The sequence below is a fragment of the Hemitrygon akajei genome, chromosome 6, assembly GCF_048418815.1.
Source record: "Hemitrygon akajei chromosome 6, sHemAka1.3, whole genome shotgun sequence".
Taxonomy (NCBI): domain Eukaryota; kingdom Metazoa; phylum Chordata; class Chondrichthyes; order Myliobatiformes; family Dasyatidae; genus Hemitrygon; species Hemitrygon akajei.
In genome coordinates this window covers 125,557,015-125,581,796 of record NC_133129.1, presented here as the reverse complement: position 1 = coordinate 125,581,796, position 24,782 = coordinate 125,557,015, and positions in this window count along the sequence as shown.

Below are 24,782 nucleotides of genomic sequence, written 5' to 3'. Positions count from 1 at the left end.
CCAAATAAAAAATCCATGTGAATCAGAAATTTCATTTTAAACCTTGTGCATTCACAGTGATGCCATCTTGCAACAGGAACATAAATTGATCACTTTTCTAGGCATTGCTTTGCATTTTCTTTTGTTTCTCCAATTCAATTCGCTTCCATACCAAACTTCCCATATTTACCTGCAGATTAGTCACATTTAAGTTCAATGAAAGTTCAACAGTTAATCTGCTTCTCAGTCAAATTGAAGCACAGGTTATTCATTCATTTCAATTTTCCATCCTTTCTATATATATATTTCATTTTCCATTTGTCTTCTTTAAGTGCTTTTAGCTGCTATGAAATCCCTTCCATTCTTCCATTTATTATTCTTTTTACTCTTCTTCCATTTATTCTACTTTTCATCCTTCTATTCAATACCTATTTCATTCCCTATTTGTCATTTTTAAATCATTCAAATCCTCTCCTGGAGCTATAGGTATTTCCTGGCTATTATCTCAAAGCTGCATGGTGTCTTACTGCAGCTCATTCACAGTTGGGCTTTATTATGTGTGAGCCTTGGAAAAATGGTTTTAATGTCACATTTTAATTATAGCTTACTGTTGTTGAGTTTTTCCTGTCATGTCTTAATTCCTTTTTTAATTCAGAGAAATCTGGCTTTAATTTTAGTTAATAAACTAAATTTAAAAGTATCTATTCTGGGCCATTCTTTCTTCTTCTCATATTCTCTGTATTTATCTCACAATTTCCCTGTTGTTTTTCTCTTCCTCCTTTGATTTTACATCAGGCTTTGGAGTGGTAGTTTCAGGGCAGTAAAGCAATTGCCCCTTTGCTATTCTTACTGCCCAATATAATTGTTTCACAGTGCATCCAATTCAATCTGGTCTGTGGTACCATCCTCTTAGTTTAATTCCACTACCTTTATCCAGCCCAGACTTGGGTTACACTTGAAGGTCCAATTTAAGTATTCTGGTTCTTAAGAGGAGGGTTATTGAAGGAGCAGTTGTTCTTAACGGTTAGGATGGTTGCCTGGGAGTCGGAGTTAAGTCTCGAACCGCCAGTGTTTATTCCTCTGAGGGAGACCAGGAAAGTTCAGAGAGAGGGTAATTGGGGCATGGTCAGAAATCAGTATACTCTGATAGTCACAAGAGTGAGCAAATGGGATAAGTTGGTTATCGAGTAAGAAATAGTCAATTCTAGTGAAGGTATGGTGAACATGTGAGAAAAAAGAATAATCTCTCTCCGTAGGATGGAGGAAACGCCATATATCAGAGATACCAAAATTAGAGAGAAACGATTGAATAGCTAAGGCAGATTTAGTAGGTGATCTGGTAACAGAGGACGATCGGTCCAGTTTAGGATCCAACCAACAGTTGAAGTCACCACCCAGTATAAGAGAGTATGAGTTTAAGTCTGGTAGTGAGGAAAAAAACCGTTCAAAAATGTTAACATCATCAAAGTTGGGGGCATACAGGTTTGCTAGTGCAACTTTAGTGTTATATAGTTTACCAGAAACAATAATAAAACGGCCATTTGTATCAGATATTTTATTATGGAGTTCAAAAGGAATATTTGAGTTAATAAGAATGGAAACTCCCCTAGCTTTAGCGGCAAAGGATGAATGAAAATGCTGACCCGCCCACTTTGACAGAAGCCGGGAGTTATCAAAACAACGAATATGAGTTTCTTGGAGGAAAGCAATGTCAGCTTTGAGTTGTTTGATATGTGAGAATACCTTCCTCCTTTTAACAGGGTGGTTCAATCCCTTTACATTCCAGCTCACGAATTTAAGTGCACTAGCCATTATCAATTACTAATGCATAAAAGGCAGCAGGCATATAAAAAGTCAAGCTGTACAATAGCAGTCTGGGAGCAGAGATGTAAACATAGATTCGTAAGGTCAAAATATAAACATGTCCTGAGCAATAAAGAGATGTTGGAACTGGAAAATACACCCCATCCGCACAACCCAAAACTAGACGGTTACCAAAACAAGTAGCTAGCTCTACCAAAAAAATTAACCCAAATACAACTTCCAGATCTGTGTCATTAACAACAGTTCCGTATAAATACTATAGCAAATAGTAACTAGTTTATGCACTAGAAAACATAACTACAGATTAGAACACCCTCTGCAGAAATATAAAACTTAATACAGAGAAAATCAGAAGAAAATCAAAACTAACCTACCCGCGAAAAATTATAGAAGAATAAAGTAAGAGAAAGGGAAAAAAAGGGTAAGAAAGAAAAAGAAAAAAGAAGAGGAAGGGGAAAATTATAAATTCAAGACGAGTATTTGTCAACCATTTACAGAGAAGGGAGAAAAAAATTCAGAGATTAGAAAAAAGGGGTGAAGAAAAGAAAAAAAAGATAAAATAAATAAATATTTAAAACAAAGGAAAAATAAATCAGCAATTGAACTGTGAAGCGACAAACAGGGAGGCCTTCACTAAAGACTTCGAACCTCCAAAACAAGTTAGAGTTAGTTGTAGAACTCTGTAGGTAAAGTTATACAAGAATAAAAATAGATTACACACACACCAAATCCCAGGAGAGATTGTCAACAGCCCTTAAAGTTTCAATGAATAATGTCTGAGTGATTCAAGTGAATTCCGAGTCCAGAAAAAGTAATTTTACTACGAGGAGTACTTATCCACCATTTTAGGAGGTCCGATCAGATTCTGAAGATGACTGGATAGCCGGAAGACTTGCCACAAACGCTTCAGCTTCCTTCGCTGATTTGAACCACTTGTATTTCCCGGTATTAAGCTTGATTCGTAGATCGGCAGGGTTACGAAGAGAAGGTTTGAAACCACGATCAAAAAGCACTTTCATTGTGCCTTTAAACTCAGCGCGCATCTTTAAGGTCTGGGGTGCAAAATCTTCCACAAAGCGAATGGTTGTATCCTGGAAAGGAAAAGACCCCCTGCGACGTGCCTCTACAATCAGACTGTGTTTTACCTGGTATTGATGGAAACACAAGATTACTGGTCGCGGGCGGGAGCCCAGAATTCCGGGAGGAACGTAAACTCTGTGTGCCCGTTCGAGCTCGGGCGGCTTCAGAAGCAAATCTTTCCCAAATAACTCACAGAGAAACTCGGCGAAAAACTTCACAGTTGATCCCTTTTCGGTCGCCTCTGGCAATCCAAGAATTCTGATATTACAGCGTCTGTTGCGATTTTCGAGATCCACCATTTTGGAAAGAAGTTTGCTAGATTTTTCCTCTAAGCTGGAACAGAGAGTCTCCAAGTATCGAACACGACTTTCTAAATCTTCAGAAGTTGAATCGATGCGAGATAAGTGTTCAGCATGTTTGTCCACTTTATCATTGATCCGATCCAGTTTGTCTTCTAACTGTTTGAAAGCGGTTTTAAATTCCTTTAAGATTTCGTCTCGGAGCTTTCCGAGCGCAACCAGCGTCTCGTCCGACGGGGTCATAGCTTCTTTTCTCCCGGATTTAGAACTCTTGCTAGACATTGTAAGTTAGATATATTCACAGGCAAGTAAGAGACACCGAAATAATTCCTAACTAAGGTTTAAAAAATGGAGACATTTAGTGCAAAGATAGCGACAGTAACAGAACAAAAGTTCGGAGCAACTAAACAATCGCCATCTTACCGGAAGTCTCTCGGAGTTAAGTCTAAATTCATGGATGGCTCAGGAACATTTGACTTCAAGTTTCTCTGTGTGGGTTAGGTAACTGGTAGGTGTTTGCTTATTGTTACACACACAGAGACACAGTGAAAAGCTTTGTAATGCATGCATACAGACAGATTGCTCCAAAGATAAGTACATGGAGGTAGTACAAAAGAAAAAAGCAAATGCAGAGAAAGTTACGTTTCCAGTGAAAGGGCCACTCAGGAAAACAAGTGAAGATTCAAGGGCCACAATCAGAATTAGAATCAGGTTTATTACTCTGGCATATATTGTGAAGTTTGTTGTTTTGTGTCAGTTGTGTTATGTTTTCTAACTTCAAAATATTGCACTAATTCAAAAGAAGACATGGGAGTCCAAAAGGCAAACACGAGGAAATCTGAAGATGCTGGAAATTCAAGCAACACACACAAAATGCTGGTGGAATGCAGCAGGCCAGGCAGCATCTATAGGGAGAAGCGCTGTCGACGTTTCGGGCTGAGACCCTTCGTCAGGACGGAGGGTCTCGGCCCGAAACGTCGACAGCGCTTTTGTGTGTGTTGTATGGGAGTCCAAAATGTGGCTCTAACTTCAAATTTATTGAAGCGAGGCATGCGCGTATCACGTGGTAGCACGATGACATATGCAATTCATGCATTTATATATACATATCCCATAATGACATTTAAATGAACAAAAGTGTTTTATCAAGCAATATTCACAAGTGTAATACCATGGTTAATATTTCTACTGCTATACTGTAAGTATTTCATTTTAACAGTGGCCTGCTGGTAGAATGTGTTGATTTTGGCTGAAGATAAGAAGCATTGTTGTTCAACTGAGGAGTGTTGTACCAGATAATCAGGATGGTGGGATCTGGAGAAGATTCTAGACAAATAGTAGTCTGGCTTTGAGACTTTTGGTGGGAGCTGCAGAATGGAGAGAAGATGCCGCAGAATGCCATGGGAAGGAAAGTCTGCATTGTGAGATGTGCTTTGTGCAGGTGAATGGCTCCGAGGAGGAGGGACAAGACTCCTGAGAGAGAGCCAATTTATTCAAGAAAAATTCAGACTGTGGCAGGTGCTTTCACAAAGACTGTGGGTTCGATGGCGTGAGTAACGGTTATATCCAGCTTTGGAAGAGACAAGCTCTACCAGTCATTTGCACGTTAGACTGGTCTAACTGTGTTGGCCTTTTTTCTTCTTTCTTTTCTTTCTTTTAATAACTGTATGATAAACCTGAAATCGGTAAGATTACTTTCTTTATGCTGTGTAGGGTCTGTAATTTCTTGCCGACCAATAATTCTGTATGGGCAGTATTTATACAGCATTCATTCATATTGAGGTTTCTTTCATCAGAACATCACGACGTTCCTGTTTGGTTGAACCCCCAAATCATACCAAACCTAGACGCATATTGTTTATGAAAGGTGGCCTTCTCACCACTGAGTCATGTCGCTGTCAGCAGCGCTAGCTAACAAGCTGAGTTTGTATACGAGCCCAGTGAGTGGGTTACATTTGTTGGGACCATCATCCAGGGATTTCTTGGCTGCTGTATGACTGTCTTAGAATTGATTAAGTGGTTTATGTGTTTAAGTCTGTGTTTAAACTACTGTTGGGGAAAGCGCTCAACGTACTTTATTATGGACACTGCGATGATTAAGGTTCGGTAAGGTTCAAAGAGATAATCCACAAATAATGCTTGTGTCCTGAGTGTGGTGTATATCTAAAGACCCGATGAACTGTTACTCAGTGTGCTGACTTCTGTAAAAGAGTTGGGAAAAGTTATACTAATTGAACGGCATTTTGACCGGTCAGCTGGTAAGGATGTCATGTTAGTCTAGTCTACCAGTGACGTGACTGAGGTTGTGCTGCCTGATACATTAGGAGACCCTGGAGAGGCTGCACCATTGGCAGTCCATATTTTCAGAGAAGTCGGGGGGAGAGGTAGCTGAAAGCAAAGGTTTTGAAGACAAGTTGTTATCATTTCTGCAGGAGTGATGGGAACTCCCAAATTTTCCGGTGTGCTCAATGACCCGGCCTTCCAGGCGAATGCTCCTGATGATCAGGAAGAACAGTCATGTTCACCTGTGGGAATGCTGGTGAGACCTGATCTGTGGAGATCTCTAGGTGCCTATGCAAGAAGGATGATAGTGATTGACAGGAACACCTCAGGAAGAGATGATATCCTCAGACATGGGATTCTGATTGCCCCTCTTTTTCCTGTGATAGTCGTGTCTAGTTTTCCAGGGGAAATGGAAGAGGAACAGTCTCCTGGATCAAGGAAGTTGACTGATATCAGAGTCAAACAAATTTGGTAACCAATATCCAAAGAATGGTAAAGAAGATTAGCTGAGAAGATGCTGGAATGTGAAGATGTCTCCTTTGGTGACGAGCCTGATGTTGGTTGTTCCAAGGGTACTTGCCATATTATTGGAGTGACTGAGGACACCCCTTTCCATGCAAGATCTCGCTGTTTAGCACCAGCGGAGGTTGGAGATGTTCGGCACCACCTGCTTGGGCTGAAGGAAGCTAAGTTCAATCATGGAGCCGCCTGAAGTTATGAGTGGTAGACAGGTGTAGGCATCCTCTTGTAGACAGGAAAGTTTACAAGGTGTGGCTGAAGCTGGAGTAGCTGAAGATGAGATAAGGAAGTGTCAGAGAGTCAGGAAACCCCTAGCTAGGCTGGCAGTGGATGCACCTGGGAAGCAGAATATTATGTCTATAGTGAGATATGATATTTCCATTTACAAATGGATTGGGCATCCCAAAACCACAAAATTAATTTGAATACTGCATTATTAATAATGGTTTCATAAGTTCCACAGTTCCACTATTTCTGGCAGAGTGAGAGTTAGGATTTCTACTGCTACACTGTAGGTATTTCATTTTGGCAGTTTTCTACAAAGGCAGTGTGCCCTGCTGGTAGAATGTTTCAGTTTTGACTAAAGGTAAGAAGCCTTGCTGTTCCACTTAGGAATGTTGTGTCAGCCAGCTTGGTTGGTGGGATCTGGAGAAGGTTCTAGAGACAGCTTTGTGACAGACAGTAGTCTGGTTTGGGGTCTTCTGGCGGGAGCTGTGGAATGGGACGGAAAGGAAGGTGCCGCTGAATGCCAAGGGACGGAGAGCCTCCTTTGCAAGAAGTGCTTTGTGCAGACGCATGGCTCCACGGAGGGAGGGCCAATACTCCTGAGAGAGAGCCAGTTTGTTCTGGAAGCACTTCAAGGGAAGCTTGGATTGCGGCGGGTGCTTTCATGCAGACTGTGGGTTTGGTGCTGTGAGGAATGGTTATACCCAGCTTTAGAAGAGATGAGCCCTAACAGTTATGTGCACCTTTAGATTGGTCTAATTGTAATGGGCCCTTTTGTTCTTTTTCTTCCTTCTTATCTTTATTTTAATAACTGTTTGATAAAGCTGAAATTAGTAAATATACTTTCTTTATAATTTTATGCAGCGTATGATCTGTTATTTCCTGCCCACCGATAATTGTGTATGGGCAGTATTTACACAGCATTCACTCAAATTGAGGTTTCTTCAATTGGAAAATCATGGTGTTCTTGTTTGGTTGAATCCCAAATCATACTGACCCTAGAGGTATATTGTTTATGTAAGGTGGCCTTCTCATACCTGGCTGTTAGAGAGGGTTACACAAGATTATTCCAATATTAAGAAAATATTAAATACAAAAGTAGCACAGTGCAATACATAAAATATTACTATAAGTTACATTAAGAAATATATAAAAATGAATGGTGTAAAAGGTCCACAACTTACTGAGGTGTTGTTCATGGGTTAATGGACTGCAGCGGATGGGAAGAAGCTGTTCCTGTACCTCCTTGCTGATGGTGGTAATGAGAAGAGTGCTTATCCTGGATTCTGAGGATCCTTAATGATGGACGCTGCTTTCTTAAGGCACCGTCTTCTGAAAATGTCTTTGAAAAGGTGGAGAGAATAGTGCCTCTCATAGAGCTGCCTGAGTCTACAACCCTCAGCAGTTGTTTTCAATACAGTGCATTGGAATCTCCATACCAGAGTGTGATGCAAACAGTCAAAATGCAAGACGAGATTGAATAAGACATCAGGGGCTCATCTTTATAGTAGAAACGATCGGTCCACGAATCTTATAACAATGGGCGAGAAGCTGTTCTTGAACCTGGTGTTACATGTTTCCAAGCTTTTGTATCTTCTGCCTGACAGAAGAGGGGAGAAGATAGAATAACGGGGATGGGAGAGATCCCTCATTATGTTTTCTGCTTTCCTGAGGCAATGGAAAGTCCAGGCAGAATCAATGGAGTAGATATTGGTTTTCTTGATAGTCTGGGCTGTGTGCACAACTCTGTAATTTCTTGTGGTTGTGGGCAAAGCAGTTGCCATACAAACATGTGTTATTCAACCCATAGACCTAAGGTTGTGCTGCGTATTCTTTGACCTTAATAGTCTGAGTGATGAGTGTTTGGACTAGGATGACTACAGCCCTCTCTGTACAGTATTTTCCTTCTTAAAAAGTAAGGTATGGTTGCGTACAATTCTCACATTTCAGTCCTTGTTTGCATTTGTTCAGCACACCACAGTATTCCAAGCTGTGGTAATAATTAGCCTCAAAATCAGTCTCTCATCCACTGCCATCATCAATTATATGTCGTCACAAGCTACTTCCAGGTCCAGCCTTGACAACCACATTGGCTGTACTGTCCTAATTCTATTACTTGACCTGACCATAGTTACCAATGTCTGAGACAACCACAGCACAACCCATTACAGGGACTTGGACAAACCCCATTTATCTCCCATCTTCTCACAACTAACTCAAAATCAGGGGTTAATTGCTGCATTTGTTTTAATTCTAGTTCCATTTTCTCCAATTATCATTCTTAATAATGATATTTTTTGCTTTGTTAAAGCTGATTTTAGTTTCTCGTTTTTCACCCAGCTGGCGTCCAGCCACATAGCTCCTTCTGACAGGCTTAACAACCAGGAGAAAGGGAATTTCATCCTCACGCAGGAGACTCGGTTTTGAGATCAGCCAACAACATTGCCATCTAGGCTGAGGTGACCAAAACACCAATGTGGATGGAACCATCCTTTGTTTTCTAACTCGGTACCAACTGGGACCATCAAATCTAACGACTTCCAAATGACTTTAGATAGATTTTGATGTGATTCTCCCCTGCCTATTTCAAATTACTCAATTAAATTACTCTAGGCTTCCCAACACAGTTAGGCTGAGTTTCAATTTGAACTAACTTGATCTTGGCCATGAAACTACATTTAGGGGTATAGTTCAGTGATTGCCTGTAACAATTTGGAAACTTTTAATCTGTCTAATTGGGCCCACAGTGAAATCATTTGCATGTCACTGTCGTTTCTGAACCAGCAGTCTCTTATAATATCTTTTCTCCAATTATGAAGCATAAACATCTGGGGGAAACAGATTTTAGCTTCAAATACAGTCAAACTTCCCTTGACATATTGTTCAATGGCCCATTTACTCACCACAAATGAGTCCATAACTCTTTAATCTTCATATACATGCTGCTTGCGGAAAGACAATATGGAGATCATTTTAAGCACAATAATCCCAATAGCAAAAAGATTGAACTCATGTACTCAGAGCCCTGACTAACAAAGGCCAGCATGCCAATTACCTTCACAGGCATGTCCACTGTGGTGCTGCTTTCAGTGAGCTACTGTATGTTCCTAGTTCTGCAACACCCTCTTTATGATGCAATATCAGCCTTTGACTCTAGTATCCAGGAACACAAACTGTTTTTCCAAGTAAAACAGACTAGTGTGTAGCAATCTGTGCTCAGAATGTGGTCTCCTCTACACTGAAGAAACCAAACGCTTCCAGTTCCCTGTCACTTTCATTCTGAGCTCTCTACTTTTCCTACATTGCTCCAACGATGCCTGAGGCAGGCACAAAGGAAAAAGACTCTTCCAGCTGGGCACATAGACCTTGAAATAAAAACTTCAAGCTACTTGTTTTGCCTTCTCTTTCATATTTCGGTTTCATTTTGCTTCTTTATAACTTTATTCCCCACACTGTTCTGTTACTTTGAAGCCACCTTTCTCAACCTTCTTGCCCTGGAGGAACCCATGAAATAATTTTCAGGTCTCAGGGAGCCCCTGCGTAAAAAAAAAATTACATATACAGCTCATGGTACATTACTGTGATCAGTAAGTTGTAGATACAATAATCAATGCTCTTTTGAGTAGAGAATGCATTTTTAGCCAAACTTTCTTGAAAAAACAGGTAGTTAAGCTTAACTTACCTTTTTTTGAAATTAAGTTCTTTCTTTCCGTTTCATAAATTTTAAAAACTCATAAGGCAAGTATTCCAAATTTTTGTTAAATAATTGGCTTAAGCCAAAATGGAATTTAATTTTTCTAAAGGTAGGCTTGGTAGATTTAATTTAAGTAAAGGTTGTAAATTGATTTATATTGATGTAAATTGATTATAATGCCATTTATAACATGAAAACTTATTTGCAATGTTGAAGCAGTGTGTTGTGACAACATCAGGATTTTCTTTTCTGATAAGAGAAATGAAACATCTCATAGAGCCAACTATTAATGGAGCATCATCAGTACAGATGCCAACACAATTCCACCAAAACAGACCTTTTATTTCCAGATATGAAGGCCAAACATTAAATATATCTTGGTCTTTGCTTGTTTTGGGCAGCTCTTTGCAACAGAAAAAGTGCTCTTCAATTTCACATTATTTACAAATCTTACAAATGACATTTATTGATGAAATCTAATCTGTTGACTCATCAGCCTGGATAGAGAAGCTGTTGTTTTTCAGTTTATCACACAAAACTTCTTCAGCACCATGTGACATGTTTTCAATACGTTGACTTTTTGTACTGTTTGAGAGTGAAACCTTTTCAATTTCTCGTACTGCACCTTGTGCTAGCATTTTACCCACTATAATTTTCCATTCTGGCATTATTAAGTTCTCACCAACTGTGTGACTTTTCTTTTTTTGGGTAATAAGTTCTGCTACTAAACAACTTGCTTCCTGAATTCCTTTACTGACTGTGAATTTATTAACAAAAGCTTTACTCTGTTTTGAGATTCCTGTCACCGCGGTTCGGATATGGACCAAGTGCAGAGTGAGAGTCACTGAAGTGGGTCAATCGTTCACAACACTTTAATGCAAACAGCGTTCAAGGGAAGATAAAACAATAAACGGTCGGCCAAACAGGGCTGTTAACTAAAACTCTCAAACGCGAAACGAAGCCTACACTGCGGCTTAAAAGAACATCTAACTATCAAGTGAATACAGTGAGTCTTCAGAGTCAGTTGACTCCACAGTCCAATTTCTCAGGCAAGGCCGATGAAAACCAAAAGCAAAGCGTTGCTGTGCTCTGTCCAAGTCTCAACAAGCACTGCGACGACAAGTATGGAGTTAAATACTATCACGATTAAATAATAATTTGCTGACGCGTGCAAATTCACAAGTGCAGTTGCCATAACTACTGCGCTGCCAAATCCGTGGTTGTAACAATTCTATTAGGCGTTTAAAATAATCAGCACTTTTACGTGTCACGTGGCTATGATTTGTAGTTCAATGTATTATGTGCTGGAGCCATTGCTGCATTAGTAAGTTGTTTGCTACAGACTAGGCTCAATGGAATAGGACAACTTGGATCAGCAGTCTCTGTAAAAGCATTGATACGTAGCTTTCATTGTAATGATGGACATTTTTTTTGTGTCCATTGTTGCATAATACAAACGGCATAATGAATAGCTAAACGAGAAAACCACAAAAAAATACAAAAACTTCACAATTCAGATCACTTCTAACTTACACAATCCAACTTTTGCAATGTTGACAACAGCAAATTGGCAAGCCAGCAGTTGAATCACGTTGCAAAAGAATTCCTTCTTTAGAATGAAAACTTCCCACCAGTAGAGTTTGTTCGGTCCCATAAATCTGTTATATTATGTAAGGGGAATTTGAGGGAGGTCATTCGTGAGGGAGAGTCTGACGTCACAGTCCAACCTGGGCGAGTCCATTCAATGCTCGGAACACGCACTTCACACTCCTCATCAGCCTGCTGTCCTCCACTCCGTTTAATACAGCGCTCACCAATTATCAGCAGCCTCCCTTATCTTGCATCAGAAACTGAGAATGGACTCAACCAAATAAACACAGTCATACTGAGCGCTGCTATACTGGGCTGAAAGAACCCTAGCGGGGCTGCTCGGTCACTGCCCACCACTGCGTGAACTAGCACCCCACATTGCGCGAAGATCAAAAAACAATGTTTATTATAATCACGATCTCTCACGGAACACCTGTCGACCTCTCGCAGAACCCTGGTTGAGAAGCCTTGCTTTAAAGTAATCCTTACTTTGACCCAGTCTCTATTTGACCCTTGTCAATTTCCACCTCCTCCCACACCCCCCACTCTCGCTTCAATGCTTAAAGTCATAGAGAGATACAGTTCAGAAACAGGCCCTTTAGTCTATAAATTCCATGCCGACCTTCTATACTATTACCATTTACAGCACAGTCCATTACCTTCCATGTCTCGGTGATTCAAGTGCCTGTCTAAACACTTAGCACATAGAACAGTACAACACATGAATAGGCCCTTAGCCCACGTTATGCCAGACTAATTAAATGCTGTGAAAGTCTGTGTCCACCAACCAATCAGGCAGTATATTCCAATCTACAGCGTCCTTCTGAGGGAACACTATCTTCCTTCTGTCTCCCATGAGTCTCTTAAACCATTTATGACTTCTGGCTACAGACAATTCTGCTACAAAGAAGAGTTTCTGACTATCTCTCCTGTCTATACCCTTTGTCATTTTATACATGTCGATCAGGTCTCCTGTCACCTCCTCCACTCCAGCACTGGTTTTAATACCAGTCCTGATGAAGATTCTTGACTTGAAACATTGACATTGTTTCTCTCTACACATACTGTATATTCTCTGACCCATGAGTGTTTCCTTTTTTTTTGCTTGGGGTTTCTAGAACCTGCACCAGTAAAGGCATCATGACTGCAGCCAGAGAAGCAGGAACACACTGTCCATAGTCAGAGCCTAGCTGCACGATCAGGGAGGGAGAGCCTTTCTGTTCTGGAGCTGTGCAGTGCTAACACGCAGACCTTCACTCAGAATCAGAATCTCAATCAGGTTTAATATCACTGACGTATGTCAAGAAATTCAATGTTTTGTAGCAGCAGTACAGTGCAAGTTAGACCCCATTTGGAGTACTGTGTTCAGTTCTGGTCACCTCATTACAAAAAGGATGTGGATGCTATAGAGAGAGTGCAGAGGATATTTTTAAGGATGTTACCTGGATTGGAGGGTGTGTCGTATAAGAATAGATCGAGTGAACTTGGCCTTTTCTCCTTGGAGTGATGGAGGATGAGAGGAGACCTGATATAAGATGACGAGAGGCGTTGATCATGTGGATAAGCAAAGATTTTTTTCTCAGGGCTGAAATGGCTAACATGAGAGGCACAGTTTTAAGGTGCTTGGAAGTAGGTCCAAGGGGGATGCCAGAGGTAAGTTCTTCACACGGAGAGTGGTGGGTGTGTGGAATGCACTGCCAGTGAAGGTGGTGGCAGTTACAATAGGGTCTTTTAAGAGACTATTAGATAGGTACATGGAGCTTAGGAAAATAGAGAGCTATGTGGTAGAGAAATTCTAGGCAGCTTCTAGAGTAGGTTACATAGTCAGCATTGTGGGCCGAAAGGCCTGTAATGTGCTGTAGATTTTCTATGTTTTTATGTTATTACTATAAGTTAGAATAAAAATATAAAAGAAATAAATAGTGTCATAGAAGAATAGTGTGGTAGTTCGTGGGTTCTTGGAATATTCAGAAATCTGATGGCAGAGGGGAAGATGCTGTTCTTATAACATTCGAAGTTGTGACTTCAGGCTGCTGTACCTCCTCCCTGATGGTGACAGTCCTTAATGATAGATACTGCCTTTTGAAAAGTCCTGAATGGTAGGGACAGTTGTGTCCCTGATGGAGCTGGCTGAGTCTATAACTCTCTGAGGCTGCTATTGATCCTGTGCATTGGTGCTTCCATACCTGGCAGTGATGCACACAGGCAAAATGCTCCCCACGGTACATCTGTAGAAATTTGCTAGAGTTTTTGGTGACATACCAAGTTTCTGCAAGCTCCTAATTAAGCATTGCCACTGACGTGCTTTTCTCTTTATTGCATCAATGTGTTGAGCCTATGATAGAAACCCTGAGATGCTGACACTGAAGAACTTCAAGCTGCTAACCCATCCTTCAGTGAGGACTGGTGTTTGTTCTCCATACTCGCCCTTCTGAAATCCACAATCAATTCCGTCTCTTGCTGATGTTGGGTGCAAGGTTGCTGTTGTGACACTAATCAACCAGTTGATCAATCTTAATCCTGTACACTGCCTCGTCGCTGTCTCTGATTTTGCTAACAACAGTGGTGAATTTATCAATGGAATTTGAGCCATGCATAGCCACACAGTCATGAATGGAAAGAGAGTAGAGCAGTGGGGAATTCTAGCAAAGCAACCAGCCTTCTCTGCCTGTCAGTCTCTGACAAGAGAAATTTGGAAGTAGTTTGTTCTCCCTAAGTCCCACATTCAAGCAGTGGTCAGCAAGCTGGAGAATATTTCACATATGCACAACTCCAGCCCAAAAAGAACCAAATTTCAATGCAAGGAATTCAGTAGATGATGGAAATCTTGAGCAATACCACACAAAATGCTGGAGAAACTTAGCGACTCAGGCAGCATCTATAGAGGGGAATAAACTGTTCAGATTTCAGGACTTCTGAAGTGTTGAGGCCTGAGAAGTAAACCCTTTATTCCACTCCATAAACGCTGTCTGAATTGCTCAGTTCCTCTGGCATTTTGTGTGTACTCCTCAAGAACCAGATTTGTGTGTTTACTTCACAGTTGATGAAAATGCTCCTTTTAGTCCATAAGACCGTAAGATATAGAAACATAGAAAATAGGTGCAGGAGTAGGCCATTCAGCCCTTCGAGCCTGCACCACCATTCAGTATGATCATGGCTGATCATCCAACTCAGAAACCTGTACCTGCTTTCTCTCCATACCCCCTGATCCCTTTAGCCACAAGGGCCATATAGGAGCAGAATTAGTTGATTTGGCCCATCAAACTGCCATTTCATAATGGCTGATCCATTTCCCTCTCAACCCCAGCCTCCAGCCTTCTCCCCATATTCCTTCATTTGCTGATTAATCAAAAATCTATCAACATCTGCCTTAAATATACCCAATGACTTGGCCTCCACATATTCCATCTGTTCTACTTTATGCCCTCTCTTTAGCTTTTCTGTTGGATTTGACTTGCCTTGTCAGCCACAGTTGCATCATCTGCTTTCAGAATGCTTCCTCTTTGGGATGTATCTGTCCTTCGCCTTCTGAATTGCTCCACAAAACTCCAGCCTTTTCTGCTCTTCTGTCATCCCTGCTAGTGTCCCCTTTCAATCAATTCTGGCCAGCTCCTCTCTCATGCCTATGTAATTCGCTTTACTTCACTGTAACAGTGATACATCTGACTTTAGCTTCTCCCTCTCATAGTGCAGTGTGAATTCTGTCGTATTATGATGACTGGCTCCCTGGTTCATTGCAGAACACCAATGCACAGTAGCTGATCCTATACCTGGCAGAGCTCAGAAGAAGCGACGCAATGGACTTCTACCACCATAAACCAATGGGTTGTTTTGTTCTGTCTCACCTCCTGCTGTGAAATGGGGACACTGCTTTTTCCCTTACTAGGGAGAGAGAGAGAGAGAGTCTGTGGTATGTCGCATTACTGGGTGAACGCGTAGCCTTTGGGGTACTGCAAGTCTGTGTCTTTATTGATGCTTTGCTGCACACTTGAGTGCTTGGGGAGGGGTGTCATCGCTTTACTTCTGCTTATGTGTGGGAGGGGGGAGTTGGGGGGGCTTTGAGGTTCTAACATTTAACTGTCAATCTTTGGGGCTCTTCTCTGTTTTCATGGATGTTTGAAAAGAAAACAAAATTCAGGATGTATACGGTATACATTTCTCCTACATTAAATGTACATTTGAACTACTGAACCCAGGGGTGACTACCCCTTTGTGGGCGCTATCTATCATTTGCTCAGTCTCCTGTATGAGCCAAAGGTCATCGAGCTACAGCTTCAGTTCTTAACATGTTCTCTGAGGAGCTGCAGCTCAGTGTACCCAGTACAGAAGTGGTTATCTGAGAGGCTGTAGGCCTCCCAGAATTCCCACATCTCACACAAAGAATACAAGATGGCCCCTGGAGCCATTTTCACTGCACTAACTGTCAAGAATAAAGAATGAAGAAGAAGAAGAAACTTACCGGATACTTACCTCGCCTAAGCCTGATAAGCCAAAGCCAAGCCTCCCCACTCTAAAACTGGCCCACTCACACAATGGCTGCTTGCCGTTGCTTTATTTTTAATCACCGTGGCTAATGAAATCCATTCATAAACTGGGCACAGTTCAAACTCTGAAAACTGCTATAAAACACTATTTTTAATCTTCAATCATTGTCCTGTGTGAAGTTGCCTCTTCTTCACATGCTCCCATTCACTAATTGGATGCAGTTTAAAGTTTTCTTGCTCTAAGTTATTAATTATGATAACACTGATCTCAGATTTTTATGTTGACAGCCTTACTGAGGCATACAAAATCATATACTGAATTTCAGGGGGAGGATTTATCCCTGTGCAGATGTGGTCCCTTACAGAGAGATCTCCTTCTCCTTCTCCCCATCTTCATATTCTCACTGTCTCACTGCAAGCCTGTTTTAGGTAGATGTTCGCCGCTGGAGAGAGAAGTCCCTCAGCAACCACCACACTGCACCCTGGAGAACTTCGCTCCTTGAAACGGCTATAGAAAGCACCAGCTACTTGCACAATTCTTCCCAGAAGCAATCAAACAGGAATATGTCTTTAAATGTGGATAAAGCCTTTAGTTGGTGCTGGTGAGCTGTCCTCCCTGTCCCGGCCACACATTTTGCCAGATCATTTTAAGGGAGGATATTATAGGAAGTGCTGAGCTCCAGAATGGGAACAGTGGCTTTAAATTGACAGCATGATCTGCCTGGCTCTACACAGTTCAGAATGGCATGCACTCAGCACATACTAATGTCTGATGACAGTATTTGGCACAAGCCAGCACCCGTACACATGTGTGCCCAGCATTACTTGTATTGCAAACATATGAATGTGCTGGGCATTGGGTGCCATTTGAAGCTATAGTGACGCAGGATAGAAACATAGAAAACCTACAGCACAATACAGGCCCTTTGGCCCACAATGTTGTAACAAACATGTACTTACTTTAGAAATTACCTAGGGTTACCCATAGCCCTCTATTTTTCTAAGCTCCATGTACCTGCCCAGGAGTCTCTTAAAAGACCCTATCGTATCCGCCTCCACCACCATTGCCGGCAGCCCATTCCACACACTCACCACTCTCTGTGTAAAAAAACTTACCCCTGATATTTCTTCTGTACCTACTTCCAAGCACCTTAAAACTGTGTCCTCTCATGTTAGCCATTTCAGCCGTGGGAAGAAGCCTCTGACTATCCACCCAATCAATGCCTCTCATCATCTTATACACCTCTATCAGGTCACCTTTCATCCTCTGCCGCTCCAAGGAGAAAAGACTGAGTTCACTCCTCTGCACCCTATCTAGAGTTTCCACATCCTTCCTGTAGTGAGATGACCAGAACTGAGCACAGTACTCCAAGTGGAGTCTGACCAGGGTCCTATATAGCTGTAACATTACCTCTTGGCTCTTAAACTCAATCCCACAGTTAATGAAGGCCAATTCACCTTATGCATTCTTAACCACAGATTCAACCTGCACAGCAGCTTTGAGTGTCCTAAGGACTCGGACCCCAAGATCCCTCTGATCCTCCACACTGCCAAGAGTCTTACCATTAATACTGTATTCTGTCATCATATTTGACTTACTGAAATGAACCACCCCACACTTAACTGGGTTGAACCCCATCAGCCACTTCTCAGCCCAGTTTTGTGTCCTATCAATGTCCCGCTGCAACCTCTGACAGCCCTCCACACTATCCACAACACCCCCAACCTTTGTGTCATCAGCAAATTTACTAACCAATCCTCCACTTCCTCATTCAAGTCATTTGTAAAAGTCGCGAAGAGAAGGGGTCCCAGAACAGATCTCTGAGGGCACACCACTGGTCACCAACCTCCATGCAGAATATGACCCATCTACAACCACTCTTTGCCTTCTGTGGGCAAGCCAATCCTGGATCCACAAAGTAAGGTCCCTTTAGATCCCGTGCCTCCTTACTTTCTCAATAAGCCTTGCATGGGGTCCTTTATCAAATGCCTTGCTGAAATCCATATAGGTGCCAACAAACCCTGTTTCTGGTCATTTTTTATAGTTCCTCACTTTAGCTGGGCAAAAATAGTTCTGTGGGGCTTCTGGGGACTAAATTAATCCATTGTGCTTTGTCCACTCATTTCCTTGCAAGGTGCTCAAGAGTTCATTCGTGTTTCTGCATGTTTCTGCCCCCTAATTCTGCATTTCAGGAGACTACATTTAAGCAAAGACCAAATCACAGGTGCCCATTATGTCAAGAATGGGTCACATACAATAGAATCCTAATCAGCTTTATTTTAATGTGCATAATGACCATGAGGTTTGGGGATCAAAATGACTGCCTGAATGTGTTGTGTTTTCCTGTGATTACAATTACAATACTTATATTTCTACAAAATTCATCACAAGCAAACAAATTCAATCTCAAAATAACCATAATGATATCTTCATAGGTCTTCATTCCACCAAAAACATTAGCCCTCATTTTGCTTTGCAGCTTGTGAAAAGGACTTCCTGTGGAGTCTTAAACTTAAGATGAGACAGAAACCCACAACAGTAAAGTGTTGAGAATGATCAACACCAGCCCAAAAACTTGCAATAGTTTGTTTGAGCACGTGAAATAGGAATTGATATGAAAGGTGAGGGGAGTAACGAATTAAAAGTACTATATATGAATGCACGAAGTATAAGGAATAAAGTAGATGAGCTTGAGGCTCAATTGGAAATTGGTAAGTACGATGTTGTGGGAATAACAGAGACATGGCTTCAAGCGGACAGGGCCTGGGAAATGAGTATTCAAGGATACACGTCTTATCGAAAGGACAGACTGACTGGCAGAGGGGGTGGGTGGCTCTGTTGGTGAGGAATGATATTCAGTCCCTTGCGAGGGGGGGCATAGAATCTGGGGATGTAGAATCAGTATGGATAGAACTGAGAAATTCTAAGGGTAGAAAGACCCTAATGGAAGTTATCTACAGACCCCCAAACAGTAGTCTGGATGTAGGGTGTAAGTTGAATGAAGAGTTAAAATTAGCATGTTGCAAAGGTAATGATACAGTTGTCATGGGGGATTTCAACATGCAGGTAGACTGGGAGAATCAGAATGGTACTGGACCCCAAGAAAGGGAGTTTGTGGAGTGCCTGCGAGATGGATTCTTAGAACAGCTTGTACTGGAGCCTACCAGGGAGAAGGCAATTCTAGATTTAGTGTTGTGCAATGAACCAGATTTGATCAGGGACCTCGAGGTAAAGGAGCCATTAGGAGGTAGTGACCATAATATGAAATGTTTTAACCTACAATTTGAGAAGGAGAAGGGAAAATTGGATGTGTCAGTATTACAGTTGAACAAAGGGAACTATGGAGTTATGAGGGAGGAGCTGGTCAAAGTTCAATGGAACAATACCCTAGCAGGGAAGACAGTGGAACAACAATGGCAGGTATTTCTGGGAATAATGCAGAAGGTGCAGGATCGGTTCATTCCAAAGAGGAAGAAAGATCCTAAGGGGAGTAAGAGGTGACTGTGGCTGACGAGGGAAGTAAAGAACAGTATAAAAATAAAAGAGAAGAAGTATAACATAGCAAAGATGAGCGGGAAGCCGAAGGACTGGAAAGCTTTTAAAGAGCAGCAGAAGATAACAAAAAAGGCAATACACAGAGAAAAAATGAGGTACAAAGGTAAACTAACCAGGAATATAAAGGAGGATAGTAAAAGCTTCAAATCAAAAAAATAGTTAAGACCAAAATTGGGCCATTGAAGACAGAAACGGGTGAATTTATTATGGGGAACAAGGAAATGGCAGATGAATTGAACAGGTACTTTGGATCTGTCTTCACTAGCGAAGACACAAACAATCTCCCAGATGTAATAGTGGCCAAAGGAACTAGGGTAATGGATGAAGTGAAGGAAATTTATATTAGGCAAGAAACGGTGTTGGATAGACTGTTGAGTCTGAAGGCTGATAAGTCCCCGGGACCAGATGTTCTGCATCCCAGGGTACTTAAGGAGGTGGCTCTAGAAATCATGGATGCATTGGTAATCATTTTCCAATGTTTTATAGATTCAGGAACAGTTCCTGCTGACTGGAGGGTGACTAATGTTGTCCCACGTTTCAAGAAAGGAGGGAGAGAGAAAACAGGGAATTATAGACCAGTTAGCCTGATGTCAGTAGTGGGAAAGATGCTGGAGTCAATTATAAAAGAGGAAATTACGACACATTTGGATAGTGGTAGTAGGATCAGTCCAAGTCAGCATGGATTTACGAAAGGAAAATCATGCTTGACTAATCTTCTGGAGTTTTTTGAGGATGTAACTATGAAAATGGACAAGGGAGAGCCAGTGGATATAGTGTACCTGGACTTTCAGAAAGCTTTTGATAAAGTCCCACATAGGAGATTAGTGGGCAAAATTAGGGCACATGGTATTGGGGGCAGAGTACTGACATGGATTGAAAATTGGCTGGCTGACAGGAAACAAAGAGTAGTGATTAATGGATCCCTTTCGGAATGGCAGGCTGTGACCAGTGGGGTACCGCAAGGTTCGGTGCTGGGACCGCAGCTATTTACAATATACATTAATGATTTAGATGAAGGGATTAAAAGTAACATTAGCAAATTTGCCAATGACACAAAGCTGGGTGGCAGTGTGAAATGTTAGGAGGATGTTATGAGAATGCAGGGTGACTTGGACAGGCTAGGTGAGTGGGCAAATGTATAGCAGATGCAGTTTAATGTGGATAAATGTGAGGTTATCCACTTTGGTGGCAAGAACAGGAAGGCAGATTATTATCTAAATGGAGTCAAGTTAGGAAAAGGGGAAGTACAACGAGATCTAGGTGTTCTTGTACACCAGTCAGTGAAAGCAAACATGCAGGTACAGCAGGCAGTGAAGAAAGCTAATGGCATGCTGGCTTTTATAACAAGAGGAATTGAGTATAGGAGTAAAGAGGTCCTTCTGCAGCTGTACAGGGCCCTGGTGAGACCCCACCTGGAGTATTGTGTGCAGTTTTGGTCTCCAAATTTGAGGAAGGACATTCTTGCTATTGAGGGAGTGCAGCATAGGTTCACAAGGTTAATTCCTGGAATGGCGGGACTGTCATATGTTGAAAGATTGGAGCGACTGGGCTTGTATACACTGAAATTTAGAAGGATGAGAGGGGATCTGATTGAAACATATAAGATTATTAAGGGATTGGACACACTGGAGGCAGGAAGCATGTTCTGATGGGTGAGTCCAGAACTAGAGGCCACAGTTTAGGAATAAGGGGTAGGCCATTTAGAACAGAGATGCGGAAAAAAAATTTTACCCGGTGAGTGATGGATATGTGGAATGCTCTGCCCCAGAAGGCAGTGAAGGCCAAGTCTCTGGATGCTTTCAAGACAGAGTTAGATAGAGCTCTTATAGATAGCAGGGTCAAGGGATATGGGGAGAGGGCAGGAACGGGATACTGATTGTGTATGATCAGCCATGATCACAGTGAATGGTGGTGCTGGCTGGAAGGGCCGAAAGGCTTAATCCTGCACCTGCTGTCTATTGTCTATTGTCTATTGTCAATGCCACAGTGGTTGTGTTACCGAAGGAGTATCCCAGAGATATGCACTAAAAATCCAGAGAAATGAGCTCAGATCCCTCCCTGGTAGCTGTGTAATTAATCAATCAGGTACTGCGATTAAGAGAAATGCCACAGTAATGGTGACCATAAAACTATTAGATTGTCTCAATACCCATCTGGTTGAGAAATATACTTGAGGGAAGGAATTCTCCAGTCCTCACAAAATCTGGTCTATACATTTTCAGATAATGCTCTAAGAAACTGTTGCAAGTTTCCTTGCAACCCTTTCCTGTTTACAAGTTTAAGACTCCCCAGGATGTCTTTTGCAAACCAACCAATGAGGCTGACTCTTAAGTACCCTCCAAAATGGCCCAGCAATTGAAGGAAATGGGTAGTAAATTCTTCTAAATCTTTAAAACTGACAACAGCACAACCAACAGCTACAGAGACATTGCCAATAGACCCATTAAATTCTTGGCATATATACAGGTTCTGCAGACAATGCAGATAAATCCATTCTGCTTTTATTACTGTGAATGTGTGTTTTTTTCCTCTGGCGCCTAGCTGAAGAATTCTAATCACAACAAGGTGTCCTTTCAAAGACTGCAACACTTCTTTGGGTAATTTAGGACATCCTGAAGAGAGCATGAAATATGCCATGTGAATTTGTCTTCCCTTGCTGTATGAGGTGCTACACCAACTGCTGAAACACAGAGGTTGCAGTCTTCCTACACACGTTCAACAGATCCAGGTGTTGAGTCACAGCAGCACACTGTACGGCATCTGTGAGTACAGTCCAACATGGTTTAAGGGCACACAAGGCGACAAGATGTTTCTGAGCAAAGAATGTCCTTCATAGTAACCTGTTTATTCCAGTAAACACACCCACTGATTTACAGGAGAGTAGATCAAAGCAATGAACTTGCCAAAGTCCAGAGTTCACAATCTCCCAAGTTGTCCATGGTAGACGAGGTTATTGAGGTGAGAAGCATTATCAGAATCAGGGTTATCACTGGCATATGGGGTGTATATATATATATAGAAAGTATTTAACTGCCTTGGAAGTTTTCATGTTTTATTGTTTTACAACATTGAATCAGCAAGCTTATAGATGGCATTTGAGCTGTGCCTAACCACACAGTCAGGGGTGTAGAGAGAGCAGAGCAGAAGGCTAAGCACACATCCGTGAGGTGGTGCCAGAGCTGACTGTCAGTGAGGAGACAACCACAATCGTTGCCAGTATGGACTCAGGTTCAGCTGCAGAGAATCCTGTGATGAACACAATCTTGACAATAGCAGAACAGGTTCAGCAGAACCCCAGAAAGGTCAGCGTGGACTCCACAACATAATCCAGTCTCTTATTAGACTCCCTAGTCTCACTAAAATAGATAGTAAGAAATTATTTTCTCTTTAAAATTATGGATCCCTGAGACTGTTAGCAGCTTGAACATAATGTGTGAAAAAAATGAGTTTATCTAATTTGGGAGGAAGAATGAAAGAATAAATTATTATTTAAGTGGAGTGGGACCACAAAATATTGCAGAAAAAAGAAGAGATCTGTGAGTCCTGTTGCAGGGAACACAAGATGCTAGCATATTGGTGCATCAAGTGATTAAGAAAATTACTGGAATGCTGAACTTGCTGTAAGGGATGATGTGCATAATATCAGGGAAGTTTTGATGCAACTTTACAAGATACGTAGAGCGCTGATCTTCACTTTAACAAGGCATGCTTGCATTAAAGTCTGTGCAGAGAAGGCTCATAGGTTCACTCCCAGAATGAACTAGTCTCTGTATGAAGTGAAGTTGGGTAGGTTGGTTTTATGCAGATTGGAGTATAGAAAAATGAGAAGTGATGATGCTAAAACATATGCAATGCACAGAAAGAAAGCTAAAAGGATTTTCCTCATAGGGATGCCGGGAACTGGGGAGGATAGTTTCAGAATAAAGAGTCTCCCATTTCAAAGGAGGAGAACAGGAATGAATTACCTCAGAGGATCATAACTCTCTGGAATTCCATACCTCAGAAAGCTGTTGAGACAAAGTCTTCACAGGTAGCCATGGCAGAGATTTGAACTACAAGGAAGAAAAGGGAAGGGACATAAGGAGAGAATGAGAAAGCAGAGCTGAGACCAGGAGTGGATCTGCCATATGTTACTGGATGGCAGAGCAGGCTCCAGAGTCAAATTGGTCTACATCAACTCCTGTATTGTGTGTTATTATCATCTCTTCTAAAAAAAATACTTGAGTTGAGTCACTTGGAGGACATTCCTTTTCTCCTTTTGCCACTGGTCCCTCTTCCCACTTCCTTGTGCTCTGTATTCTATGCTAGTCATATAGACTGTATTTTTCAAAGTTCAAAGTACATTTATTATCAAAGTATGTATGCTATATACAACCTTCAGATTAGTGACCTTACAGGCAGCCACAAAACAAGGAAGCACAAAAGAGCCCAGTAAACAGTGAAGACTGTCAAACACCCAATTGGCAGTGGGGATTAAAATACAGATTGGGCAAATAAAAGTAAGCAAATAACACTCAGAACTGACGTTCACGGAAGTGATCTCACAACCACGCAGCCAGTCACAGCCAATCCAGGAGCCTGTTAGTTGCAGGGCCACAGCCTCAGTTCATCACAAAGGCAAGTAAACCTCACTGAGGAGTGAGCTGAACACCAGCCCATCCCTCGCCTCCTGCCCCAACACCCTGATCTTTCCAATCTGGCCCGGCATTTAAGTCAACCAAGCAATGGGTTGTTCCTTGTTTTTGGACCACAGCCCTGCTGCTTCGATACGGTGTTAGGCAGGGAATCTGCCACCTCAATTCGGCCCCTTGCCCCACCATTCCAATCTGCCTGAGCTTAAAACAGACAAACATCAGCTTGTTCCTCACACCCGGGCTCTGGCCCTGCCAGCTTGCCTCTGTTCTGCCACTTCGAATTGCTTCCAAGTCCAATCCAACAGCCAATCATTGGCTTGTTCCCCACTCTAGGGACTGGACCCGGGCACCTCGATTTGGCCCACACATGCCACGCTGCAACTATCCTACACCTTTGAGACTTCAGTTCACACCCCAAAAACACCAGGTTCAAATGGAGTTTTAATGTTCAGTATACAGCTTCGTACAATAGTGCATTTCCATACCAAGACTCACATTTAGTCTAACCTAGGTCCATAGACAAGAAATGAAGGAAAGTTTCTACCTTGAGTGAAGAGATCAGTTTCCTGGGCTACATAAAGATCTCTCATTTAGAGCTACAGAAAGTTTAATTGC